At 36.6% G+C, this 12070-nt stretch overlaps 2 pseudogenes; both read left to right on the forward strand.

Annotated features, from left to right (window-relative positions):
- The first annotated feature begins 7099 nt into the window (after nt 1–7099).
- On the forward strand, nt 7100–8442 carry LOC149212016 (chaperone protein ClpB1 pseudogene; annotated as a pseudogene).
- A 483-nt stretch (nt 8443–8925) lies between these two features.
- LOC149212017 (chaperone protein ClpB1-like) lies at nt 8926–10585 on the forward strand (annotated as a pseudogene).
- Nucleotides 10586–12070: the final 1485 nt, after the last annotated feature.

Genomic DNA, 12070 nt, shown 5'->3' on the forward strand with positions numbered 1-12070 from the left:
ATGACATTTTCCATCTAGCTGTCTCGTTTCGTATTGGCCAAATCATGCATGTTCAAAAATGAAATAAACCACGACCTATCAGTCATTCATGTGCATTAAACATGATCCCAAATGTAATGTTGGGAAAAATGCTTCTCACGAGGCACTACTGAAATCTCTGATACGCTGAAAATAGGCAAAGTAATGTTAAAATAGCTAATGACTTCCACATGGAGAATAATCTAAAATTCGAGAGGTATTTCACTGAGTGTTGAGTCAAGTCGATTTAAGTGATAGTGGAATTTAGTGTGTGGTTGCATGTTAAGTCATTTTAGCTAGTGGCTAATTGGAAACATACAAATATCCCTCACCAGATTTATTGTAATCATCAAGTTTTGTGTCATCAATAGAAGAGTCATAGCTCATATGTTTTGTCTCAAATTTGTACTTTGGCTCCTTTTCCTTTCCAGCTAATTGATATCAAAGCCAATAGAGCCCTGGAAAAGGATAGGCAAGTGAGAATACAGGGGATTTTTTCTATATTTTCAAGTAGCAAAATTGTCGAATACGTTGCAAAGAGTTGAGCAACAGACCACCTCTCTCTAATTCTCTGTCGTAAACTACGTTGAATTGGGAAAAGTTGTGATTCTTGATTTCTCGGCGGATCAACACTCCAGAGCACCGTAAAAAGAAAGCGTTGGATTGACCATGAGCATAAAAGGTAGAACCTCCAAAGTTTGAAAAGGTCACGTATAAAGAATTGTGTTTTACTCACGTGGGTGGGTAGTACATAAGAGAGTTGGTTTAAGTTTTAAAAGTAATTCGAATGGAGGTATTTCAATGCAACATTTATTATAAAGGTTTTTTTTAATAAAAGGGTGTTTTTATATATAATTTTTTATTTTATTTTTTTTATACGGAGAAAAAAGATAAAAAAATATGTTTTATTATAAAGAGTTTATTCATGAGTATAGTTTTGAAAAGGATTTTTGTAAATTTTATAAAAGGAGAAATTTAGGGTTTCATAAGAGAATTTTTTGAAGAAATATGACTTTCTCAAATTTCCAGCTCTAGTTCTCACTGTTCACAGGGAATGATTATGATGTGTGGGTCATTAAGATGACGACCATGTTGCAATCTTATGATATTTGGAATCATCTCCAGTTTGGGTTTTTAGAACATAAAAATGAAAAAGAAAAACAAACCCTCACTAGTGCAGAGATGGAATTATAGAAAAAAGGAAAAAAGGAGAATGCACAAGTGTTGCAACTTATCCAATAAGGAGTGGACCGAAAAGTGTTTCAGAATATTATGATCACGTCTTCAGTAAAGACAACATGGGAGACCTTGGCAACAAACTACAAATGTATGGCCAAAGTCAATATTGTTAAGTTATAGAATACTAGGAGAGATTTTGAAAGTCTGCAGATGAAGGAGAAATAGGACATCAATTGTTTCATGAATCAGGCCAGGACTGTCGTAAATTAGTTAAAATTTATGGTGAAGAAATTAAAGAGAAAACAGTGGTTGAGAAGGTCCTCAGATCTTTGTCTACCCAAATTGATGTTGTGGTAGCAGCGCTAGAAGAAGCCAAACGTTTGACATCATTAACAGTTGATGAGTTGATGGGTTCACTTCTATCACATGAAACAATAATAGACAAAAATCCACTTTCAAAAGCCAAGTTTCTATTTCAAAACAGAGTGGTCGAGGCAAAAGTAGATCGAGAGGAAAAGGATGAAGTTGAATACATGGTGTTAGAGAGATATTCGAGAAGAGCATGAACATGAAAGTGGCAGAAACAACAGAAGGTTCAACAATAATCAAAGAGTTGGAAAATCAAAGGTCAGATGTTATTATTGCAATAAATTTGGTCACTATGTCTGTGAATGCAAGAAAAGGTTAGATGATCAAGGGAAACAAAGAGCTAATGTCACTACAAATAATACTAAATCCATGTCCTAGCTTGCCATACCATGCAGGAACCTTCCAATATTGTGTGGCTATTATATAGTGGTTGTAATAATCACATGATAGGCAACAAGAATTTGGTTCCAATTTTGGATCAATATGTGAAGACATAGGTAAAGTTTGGGACTAACAAGACTGTGGATGTAGACGGAAAATGAGCCATCAACATTCTAACCAAGTAGGGGGGGCTGAAGATAATATCGTAGATATATTATGTCCCTAGTCTCAAACATAATTTGATAATTGTTGGTTAATTGACATAGAATGGATGAAGAGTTATCTTTCAAATACAGGGGTGTGTTATATATGACAAACCCCCAAGAAAGCAGTTGCTTGGAAAGGTGTAGATGATGAGGAACATACTCTTTCCTCTAATTATGAATTATAGTGATTAGATTAGTTGTTTTATAGTTGCATGTTCTAATGATTATTAGTTGTGACACTTGGTTTGGACACTTGCACTTTTTTGGTTTAAAGTTGTTGCAACAAAAACAAATTATTAGAGGATTACCTCCCATCAAAGAACCTTCTAGTACTTGTGAGTATTGCATCTTGGGAAAGAAACACCGTGAAAGTTTTCCAAAGGGAGTTGCAACCAGACCAAAGCAACCTCTTGAGCTAGTGCATACAGACTTGTGTGGAACTATGAGGACATAGTCGTTTGGTGGAAGTTGTTACTTCTTCACTTTCATCAATAGTCGAAAGACTCAGTTCTAATTATTGAAGCACAAGTCTAAAATTTTTTCAAAGTTCAAGGAATTAAAAGCCTTAGTAAAGAACCAAAGTGATCGATAGATCAAGGTATTGAGGTCAGATCATGTTGGAGAATATGATTCAAAGACATTCCATGATTACTGCAAAAAACATGGAATCAGAAAAAGGTTTACAAGAGGTACACACCGCAGTAGAATCGTGTAGAAGATAGAAAGAACATAACCATTATGAATATGGCAAGGAGCATGTTAAAAGGAAGAAGCTCGTCTAATGAGTGTTGGGCAGAAGCAGTTGCATGTGGTGTTTATGTGATAAACAAATCTCCTGCAAAGAGTGTGATGAATAGAGTACCAGAAGAAGCATGGTGAGTTATGTATTTCAATGTATCTCATCTCAGAGTATTTGGTTGTGTAGCTTATGAACATGTGCCTAAAGAGCTAAGAGGAAAATTGGATGATAAAAGTGAAAAATGCATATTTACTCGTTATAATAAGCAATCAAAAGCTTACAAATTGTATAGCCCTATCACCAAGAAGACCATAATTAGCAGAGATGTTGTATTCAAAGAACAAGATTCGTGAAATGGTATTATAAGAAAAAGATTTGATACAGAAGGGGAATTGATGGAAGAAGATGATGTAGCAGAAAGGGAGCAGCAAGAATCACAAGTGAAGACATCAAACAAAGACACACCAACAAGGACTCCAAGATTTTCTGAGTAGCATGGATCTTCAAGCAGATCAATAGATCGAGATTCTCCTAGCAATCAATCAGGTGAAGAAACAAAGAATTGTAAGAGAAAGATGAGAAGTCTGAAAGATATTTATGATGACTTGGATGTTAGTCCAAATTTTGCATTGTTGTCATTTCAACCTTCCTTGTTTGAAGAAGCAATCAAAGATTTAAATTGGGTGCAAGCCAAGGATGAAGAAATTGAAGCTATTGAAAAAAATAATGCACAGGATTTGGATGATTTTCCAAAGTATAAAACTCTCATTGGTGTAAAATGGGTGTACAAGACAAAGATGAAATTTATAGAGTTAAAGTAAGACTTGTAGCAAAAGGATTCTCATAGCAACTGGGAGTAAATTTTGGAGAAACGTTTGCTCTGGTAGCTAGATTGGATATTGTAAGAGTAGTCCCAGCCATAACAGTTCATAAAAAGTGGAAAGTATATGAAATGGATGTGAAATCAACCTTCTTGAATGGAATTCTAGAAGAAGAAATTTATGTGTAGTAGCCTCTAGGTTATGAAGTTGAAGGTAAAGAAGATAAAGTTTACAGGTTGAAGAAATAACTCTATGGACTCAAGCAAGCGCCTACAGCTTAGTATAGTAGAATTGACAGCTACATGACCAATAATGGATTTTGCAAAAGAAACATTGAGCCTACCTTATTCACAAAGGTAAATGAGAATGGACAGATTTTGATTGTTTTCTTATATGTTGATGACATGATTTATACAGGTGACTTTGAATTGGATGAATTTAATGCAGCCATGATGCAATATTTTGAGATGACAGATCTTGGTCTCATCAAAATATTTTCTTAGCATAAAAGTTGAGTAATCTAAAAAAATTAATTTTTATTTGTCAAAATAAATATACTAGAGATTTGTTGAAAAGATTCAGGATGGAGACCTGCAAGCATGTTCCTACAACAATTGCAACAAATACAAAGTTAAACAAAGATGATGTAGGATCAGATCTCAATCCAACTCTATTCAAAATATTGGTTGGCATCCTCGCCTATATAACAACTACAAGACTAGACATCATGCAGGGAGTGAGTTTTACTTTGAGATTTATGGAGACTCCAAAATACACACATTAGAGAGAAGGAATTTGAGATACATAACAAGAACTAGAGATTGTGGCATAATGTATGCAAGTGAAGAAAATAAGGATTTGATTGGTTATACAAATAATAATTTTGCAGGTAGTTTGCATGCTAGGATGAGCACTTCCGGTTCTGATTTCCATCTTGGTTTAGGTTTTATTTCATGGGAATCTAAAAATCAACCTCTTGTGACACTTTCATCAGCAGAAGTAGAATAGGTAGCAGCAACATCAGAAACATGTCAAGTAGTGTGGTTAAGAAGAGTATTTGATCGACCCAAGGAGAAACAACAATATATTGTGACAATGCCTGAGTGATTGCATTGTACAAGAATAGTATGTTTCATCAGAAGAGGAAGCATACTGGTACTAGGTATCACTTTATTATAGAACTTGTGAGTAATAGAGAAGTTCATTTGATGCCTTGTAAATCTAGTGATCAATTGGCTGATATATATATTAAGCCATTAGCAAAACACGTGTTTGAGTTTCATTGAAGAAACTTGGGTGTAGTAATCCTAGCTCAGACATAAACTAGTACATGTTTGAGTTGTTATGAGACATGTATTAGTTTAGTGGTCGTAATTAAGTGGGAGTGTTAAAATAGCTAATTACTCTTGCATGGAGAATAATATAAAATTAGAGTCAGTTCACTGAGTGTTGAGTCAAGTCGAACTATATGATAGACGCATTTAGTGTGTGGTTGCATGTCAAGTTAGTTTAGGCAAGTCACTAGTTGGAAACATTAAAATATCCCTCACTAGGTTCATTGTAATTATCAAGTTTTGTGTGATCAATAAAAGAGCCGCAGTTCATGTGTTTTGGGTGTGAAATTTTTGTTTTGGCTCCTCTTTCTTTCCAACAAATACCAGTGACAATGCAAATCGTTACGTACACAGAAGCAACAAAAAGATATATATAGACACTACTCGCATTGAAAACTTAAAAGAGCCGGTAATAGTGGTAGCAAAGGGTGCACTCCTTACACCCACCTCCCCTATCTTACACGGACTTGTATAGAAGTGGCAACCCTCTGCTATTAACCCCAACATTAACGAATGACCAGTTTATACTACACTCAAATTACTTGTGTTTTGCAAGGCACGAGTTAGTTTCATGGTTAAAGATAAGAGACGGGTGGCCGGAGGGTTCGGTTGATGTCGAAACAGGAGGGATAGGAAACCTCCTTGGTATTCACAAGTGTTTTCTATACGCCGTAAGGGGGACATAGAAGCTTCAATTTTCAACTAGTTGATGTCGTGTGCCAGCGGTCTTCTACGACATTTTGCAGTATGTCCTGTTTGTATTACAACATGTGTCAAATATACTTTATTTTTGGGAAATTTTTCAAATTGAATTTGTTTAGTTGTTTTGAACGAATTCAAATATTCGAAATTAAACTAAATCAAAACTTTAAATCAATTAGAACTCTCATTTTCTTTTTCTTGAAATCCCTATCTAGTTAAAGTGTTCTTAGTAATTCAAGTTTGGCAATTTGCAAGGATATATTTCCGGAAGTTTGTCAAATGCAACGCTCATAGGGATGGGTCCTTAGTCATTCAAAATGATTTGATAAGTCGGTCATAACCGTTGGTGCTTGAAATTTACAATCCATTTTGACTTCAATTATATTATTTTGTTTTCCGAATATAACGGTCATAAAGATTTGGTTTCACTCTTGGCCATTCAAATTCATCCCATAAATCACACCCGTTAGATGCTCAAAATATGTTGTGGACCCAAAGATACCCGTTTTGGGATGCTCAAATGTTATAGAAATTTTTTTCCGCACGCATGTATAGTTTACACAGAGCCCCACATGATCATCACTGGACGAATAATGCAACTTTTCTTAAAATCCATAACCTTCTATTAATCAACAACTTTTGTGGATCGACGCAGCGGGTTCTAAGATTGTGACACCAAATTTGATTATCAAACAATGTTGACAATGTTGATTTGCGTAATTTTGACTGAATTCTGTGACCATTGGAGGTTTCCATTTGGACCTGCCGTGCACGTTGTTGTTTTCTTTTTTTCTTTTTTTGGAATTGCCTTGCACATCATTGTTTTGTTTTTTTTTTTTGTTAAATTTAAAATGTTTTACTGTCTGAGGTTTCTTGTTTGGAACTGCCTTGCATGTCGTTTTTTTTTCCTTTCTAAATTTTAAATATTTCTGTTTTGTTTGTTTAAATTGAACCACTTGCAGACAGTGATGATTTGGCCTCCTTTTCCCTTCACATGGCGCTTCTTACACTGTAATATTTACGCTGTAAGGCGTTCCCCTTTGAAATCAACTCCCCCAATTGCCACCGTGTACTTGTTTGAGCCATTCGATCAGATGTTAGATGATTGAAACGTTCCAGACCGTTGGATATAGTTTAAGTTAGTTTCTTATATTTTTTCCGCACAGTTTTTTTTGCTGCTTCAAATCTCCCCGAGCAGGCCGTGTCTCTAGGCATCCCACTCTAGGATGGGGATATCACAACCTGTTTGTAATGCTGATCAATTTCTGGCTGATGATGCTGTAGGTGCAAGGAAGAGAAAAGGATCTCCATAATACCGCACAAAACCGATTTCACAGAGCGCAATATAAAATGAATCCCGAGAAATTTACACACAAAACAAATGAGGCTGTAGCCACGACTGGAGAGATCGCTACAGAATCTGGTCACGCCAAGTACACTCCTGTACATTTGACCATAGCTCTTACCGAGGACAAAGGGGGTATTCTCCATCAAGCGATTTCATCTGCTGCTACAGCTGGAGAGGAAACTGTGGAAGCAGTACAGAGAGTCCTTCGACAGACCCTGAAAAAACTCCCATCCCAAGATCCTGCCCCCCGACAGTATTCCTCCTAACATTAAAATAAGATAATGCATCAACCGTGCTCGGTATTTACAAAAGAGCAAGGGGGACACACATTTGGCAGTAGATCATTTTATTCTTGGAGTGCTAAAACACTCCTAGGTTTTAGATTGCTTTACAGAGGCAGGTGTGAGGATAGAGAGAGTGAAATCTGAAGTGGAGAAGCTCAGAGGAGAGGGCAAAAAGGTAGATACTGTGTCTGGTGATACTAATTTTCAGGCCTTGAAAACATATGGCTGCGATTTGGTTGAAGATGCTGGGAAGCTTGATCCTATCATTGGTAGAGATGAAGAAATTCAGAGAGTAGTTATAATTTTGTCTCAGAGGATCAAGAACAATCCTGTGCTCATTGGAGAGCCTGGTGTTGGAAAGATTGCTGTGGTGGAAGGGCTGGCACAAAGAATTGTTCGAGGGGATGTACCAAGGTAAGCTCTTTTGCAAGCACACAAATATATAGTGTTTGAAAATTTTGGTTTGTAGGTTTCCTTCCCCAAATTTGGGGATTTTTTTGGGCGCGATTATCTTCAGAATGCAAGCTTGGTAGAGCCGCTAATTTATTTTGTTTTTCAAATGGTTTTAAACAACAATTTGCTAGAAGTGAGATTGATAGCCTTGGATATGGGAGCTATAGTGGTTGGTGCCAAATACTGAGGCGAATTCGAAGAGGGACTTAAATCTGTAATGAAATAGGTAGAAGAAGATCAAGGAAAACTTATTCTCTTTATTGACGAAATACATTTGGTTCTGGGTGCCGGTAAGAGAAACCTATCTTGGTTACCTATGATTCAATTTTTTGATCTAGCAAATATTATATATGTTATTAGCCTTGATTGATTAAAGGTCCTTTTAAGTGATTGGTTTTAAGGTTTGGTTGTGAAGTAATCGTGTCGAACTGAATTTTGTTTTGTTTCCAGGGCGTATTGATGGATCAATGGATGCTGCCAATTTATTTAAACCGATGCTTGCTCGGGGCCAACTTAGGTGCATTGCAGCAACTACTCTCGAAGAGTACCAGAAGTATGTGGAGAAATATGTTGCGTTTGAGTGACGATTCCAGCAAGTGAGTGCTTAGTCAAATTGTTAAACGTATTAGATGGAATAAGCTTCTTCGGGTATTATTTTATTTTTGGAAGATGCATCATGATTCAATGCTCCGGTGATGATGGAAACTGTGTATGCTTTAGATTAATCGTTCCAAGTTATGAATGCAGAATGTAGAAATGAAGATACATCTGAGGAGCAAGTTTTCAATCAACTCCCCAAATTGCCACCATGTACTTGTTTGAGCCATTCGATCAGATTTTAGACGATTGAAACGTTCCAGACCGTTGGATATAGTTTAAGTTAGTTTCTTATATTCTTTCCGCACAGTTTTTTTTGCTGCTTCAAATCTCCCTGAGCAGGCCGCGTCTATAGGCGTCCCACTCTAGGATGGGGATATCACAACCTGTTTGTGATGCTGATCAATTTGTGGCTTATGATGTTGTAGGTGCAAGGAAGAGAAAAGGATCTTCATAATACCGCACAAAACCGATTTCACAGAGCGCAATATAAAATGAATCCCGAGAAATTTACACACAAAACAAATGAGGCTCTAGCCGCGGTTAGAAAGATTGCTACAGAATCTGGTCACGCCAAGTACACTCCTGTACATTTGGCCATAGCTCTTACCGAGGATGAAGGGGGTATTCTCAATCAAGTGATTTCATCTGCTACTACAACTGGAGAGGAAAATGTGGAAGCAGTACAGAGAGTCCTTCGACAGGCCCTGAATAAACTCCCATCCCAGGCCTTGAAGAAACTCCCATCCCAAGATCCTGCCCCCGACAATATTCATCCTAACATTGAAATAAGATACTGCATCAACCGTGCTCGGTATTTACAAAGAGCAAGGGGGACACACATTTGGGAGTAGATCATCTTATTCTTGGAGTGCTAAAACACTCCCAGTTTTCAGATTACTTTACAGAGGTAGGTGTGAGGATAGAGAGAGTGAAATCTAAAGTGGAGAAGCTTAGAGGAGAGGGAAAAAAGGTAGATACTGCTTCTGGTGATACTAATTATCAGGCCTTGAAAACATATGGCCACGATTTGGTTGAAGATGTTGGGAAGCTTGATCCTGTCATTGGTAGAGATGAAGAAATTCAAAGAGTAGTTATAATTTTTTCTCAGAGGACCAAGAACAATCCTGTGCTCATTGGAGAGCCTGGTGTTGGAAAGACTACTGTGGTGGAAGGGCTGGCACAAAGAATTGTTCGAGGGGATGTACCAAGGTAAGCTCTTTCGCAAGCACACAAATATATATTATTTGCAAATTTTGGTTTGTTGGTTGCCTTCCCCAGATTTGGGGACTTTTTTGGGTCCACACTGGTGCAGTGTGTTGGGCGGGATTATCTTCAGAATGCAAGCTTGGTAGAGCTGCTAATTCATTTTGTTTTTCAAATGGTTTTAAACAACAATTTGCTAGAAGTGAGATTGATAGCCTTGGATATGGGAGCTATAGTGGCTGGTGCCAAATACAGAGGCGAATTCAAAGAGCGACTTAAATATGTATTAAAAGAGGTAGAAGAAGCTCAAGGAAAACTTATTCTCTTTATTGACGAAATACATTTGGTTCTAGGTGCCGATAAGAGAAACCTATCTCGGTTACCTACGATTCAATTTTTTGATCTAGCAAATATTATATATGTTATTAGCCTTGATTGATTAAAGGTCCTTTTAAGTGATTGGTTTTAAGCTTTGGTTGTGAAGTAATCATGTCGAACTGAATTTTGTTTTGTTTCCAGGGCGTACTAAGGGATCAATGGATGCTGCCAATTTATTTAAACTGATGCTTGCTCAGGGCCAACTTAGGTGCATTGGAGCAACTACTCTGGAAGAGTACTGGAAGTATGTGGAGAAAGATGCTGCGTTTGAGCGACGATTTCAGCAAGTGAGTGCTTAGTCGAGTTGTTAGACGTATTAGATGGAATAAGCTTCTTCAGGTATTATTGTATTTTTGGAAGATGTGTCATGATTCAATGCTCCGGTGATGATGAAAACTGTGTATGCTTTAGATTAATCATTCCAATTACTAAATGCAGAATGTAGAAATGAAGAGACATCAGAGGAGCAAGTTTTCAATCAACTACGGATTCTATATTAGTGATGGATCTCTAATGGTATGTGTTTGTTTAGGTTTTGAGGGGAACACTGAAGCCTGCAAGACAGACTAGTTAGTGTTGCCAGACTTGTCGTCGGACACCCTGCTGATCCAGGCCATAGCAACTTCTTCTGCTCTTTTTTCTACATCACCATCCAACTTTCCTTACTTTGAATAGCTTTACGCGTTCTTTCGAATGTGGGGAGAAAATTACTTTCAATGCTGACTGAATTCATACTACTCTGGTTTATGAAAAATTTCTGAGATCTGTCATTTCCCAATTCCATGTTTAAAAAGACATATATATACATAGATAGAATCACACATCACCTTTATATTGAACTATAATATAGAATGCACCTCTCTAAACATCAAAACTGATTTCTTATGTTATTTCAGTTTCTAAAAATAAAACTATGTCTATTTCAATTATTATTTAACCTAGAAGAGAGTTTTCCAAATATGACAAAATGTTCAATACCTTTAATTCACATTTGAATATGCCATGTTTGAACTGCTGTAACATAAATACAAATTCTGTAAGTTTGACTTCATTTCAGTAAGGCAGTTTGACTCGAGTTCAAGAGACAGTTCACTTGAGTTCAAGATAGTGAGACTTGAGTTCAATGAGACAATTCGACTTGGTTTTAAGGAGTCAGTTTAAGGGCGTAGACTTGGTGAGACATATGATTATGCACTAGCGAGAATTTGTATGTTTTTGAGCTCAGGAAAATAGTTCTAGATCTGTGCCTGAGGTCTAGGAGAGCTAGAGTGCATCACTTTTTTTTTTTCTATAAAGATATTTTTTTTTAATTTTCCAGAAAGAAAAAAACATACACTTTCATTAAAAGAAAAGCAGTTACAATTACTTTGGAACCTCTGTTTTTAATAAGAAAAACATTGACTGTCCCATTCTTTTGCAACAGAGACCTATCATTCTTTGGAACCGATCATGCTCTCTGAAGAAACAAGGGTTTTGAGGGGAACACCAAAGCCTGCAAGATAGACCAGGTAGTGTTTCCAAACTTGTTGCTAGACAACCTGTTGATCCAGGGCATAGCAACTTCTTCTGCTCTTCTTTCTACATCACCATCCAACTTTCCTTACTTTGAATAGCTTTACACGTTCTTTCGAATGTGGGGAGCAGTTTACTTTCAATGCTCACTGAATTCATATTACTTTGGTTTATGAAAAATTTCCGAGATCTGTCATTACCCAATTCCATGTTTAAAAAAGCATATATATATATATATATATAGAATCACACATCACCTCTATATTGAACTATAATATAGAATGCACCTCTCTAAACATCAAAACTAACTTCTTACATTATTTCAATTTCTAAAAATAAAATTGTCTATTTCAATTATTATTTAGCCTAGCAGAGAGTTTTCCAAATATGACAAAATGTTCAATACCTTTAATTCACATTTGAATATGCCATGTTTGAACTGTTGTAACATAAATAAAAATTCTGTAAGTTTGGCTTCATTTCAGTAAGGCAGTTTGACTCAAGTTCAAGAGACAGTTCACTTGAGTTCATGATAGTGAGACT

Source organism: Pinus tabuliformis, chromosome 1_1 (assembly GCF_031772625.1).
Source record: "Pinus tabuliformis cultivar Carrire ecotype Pingquan chromosome 1_1, CPIR1, whole genome shotgun sequence".
NCBI classification, from domain to species: domain Eukaryota; kingdom Viridiplantae; phylum Streptophyta; class Pinopsida; order Pinales; family Pinaceae; genus Pinus; species Pinus tabuliformis.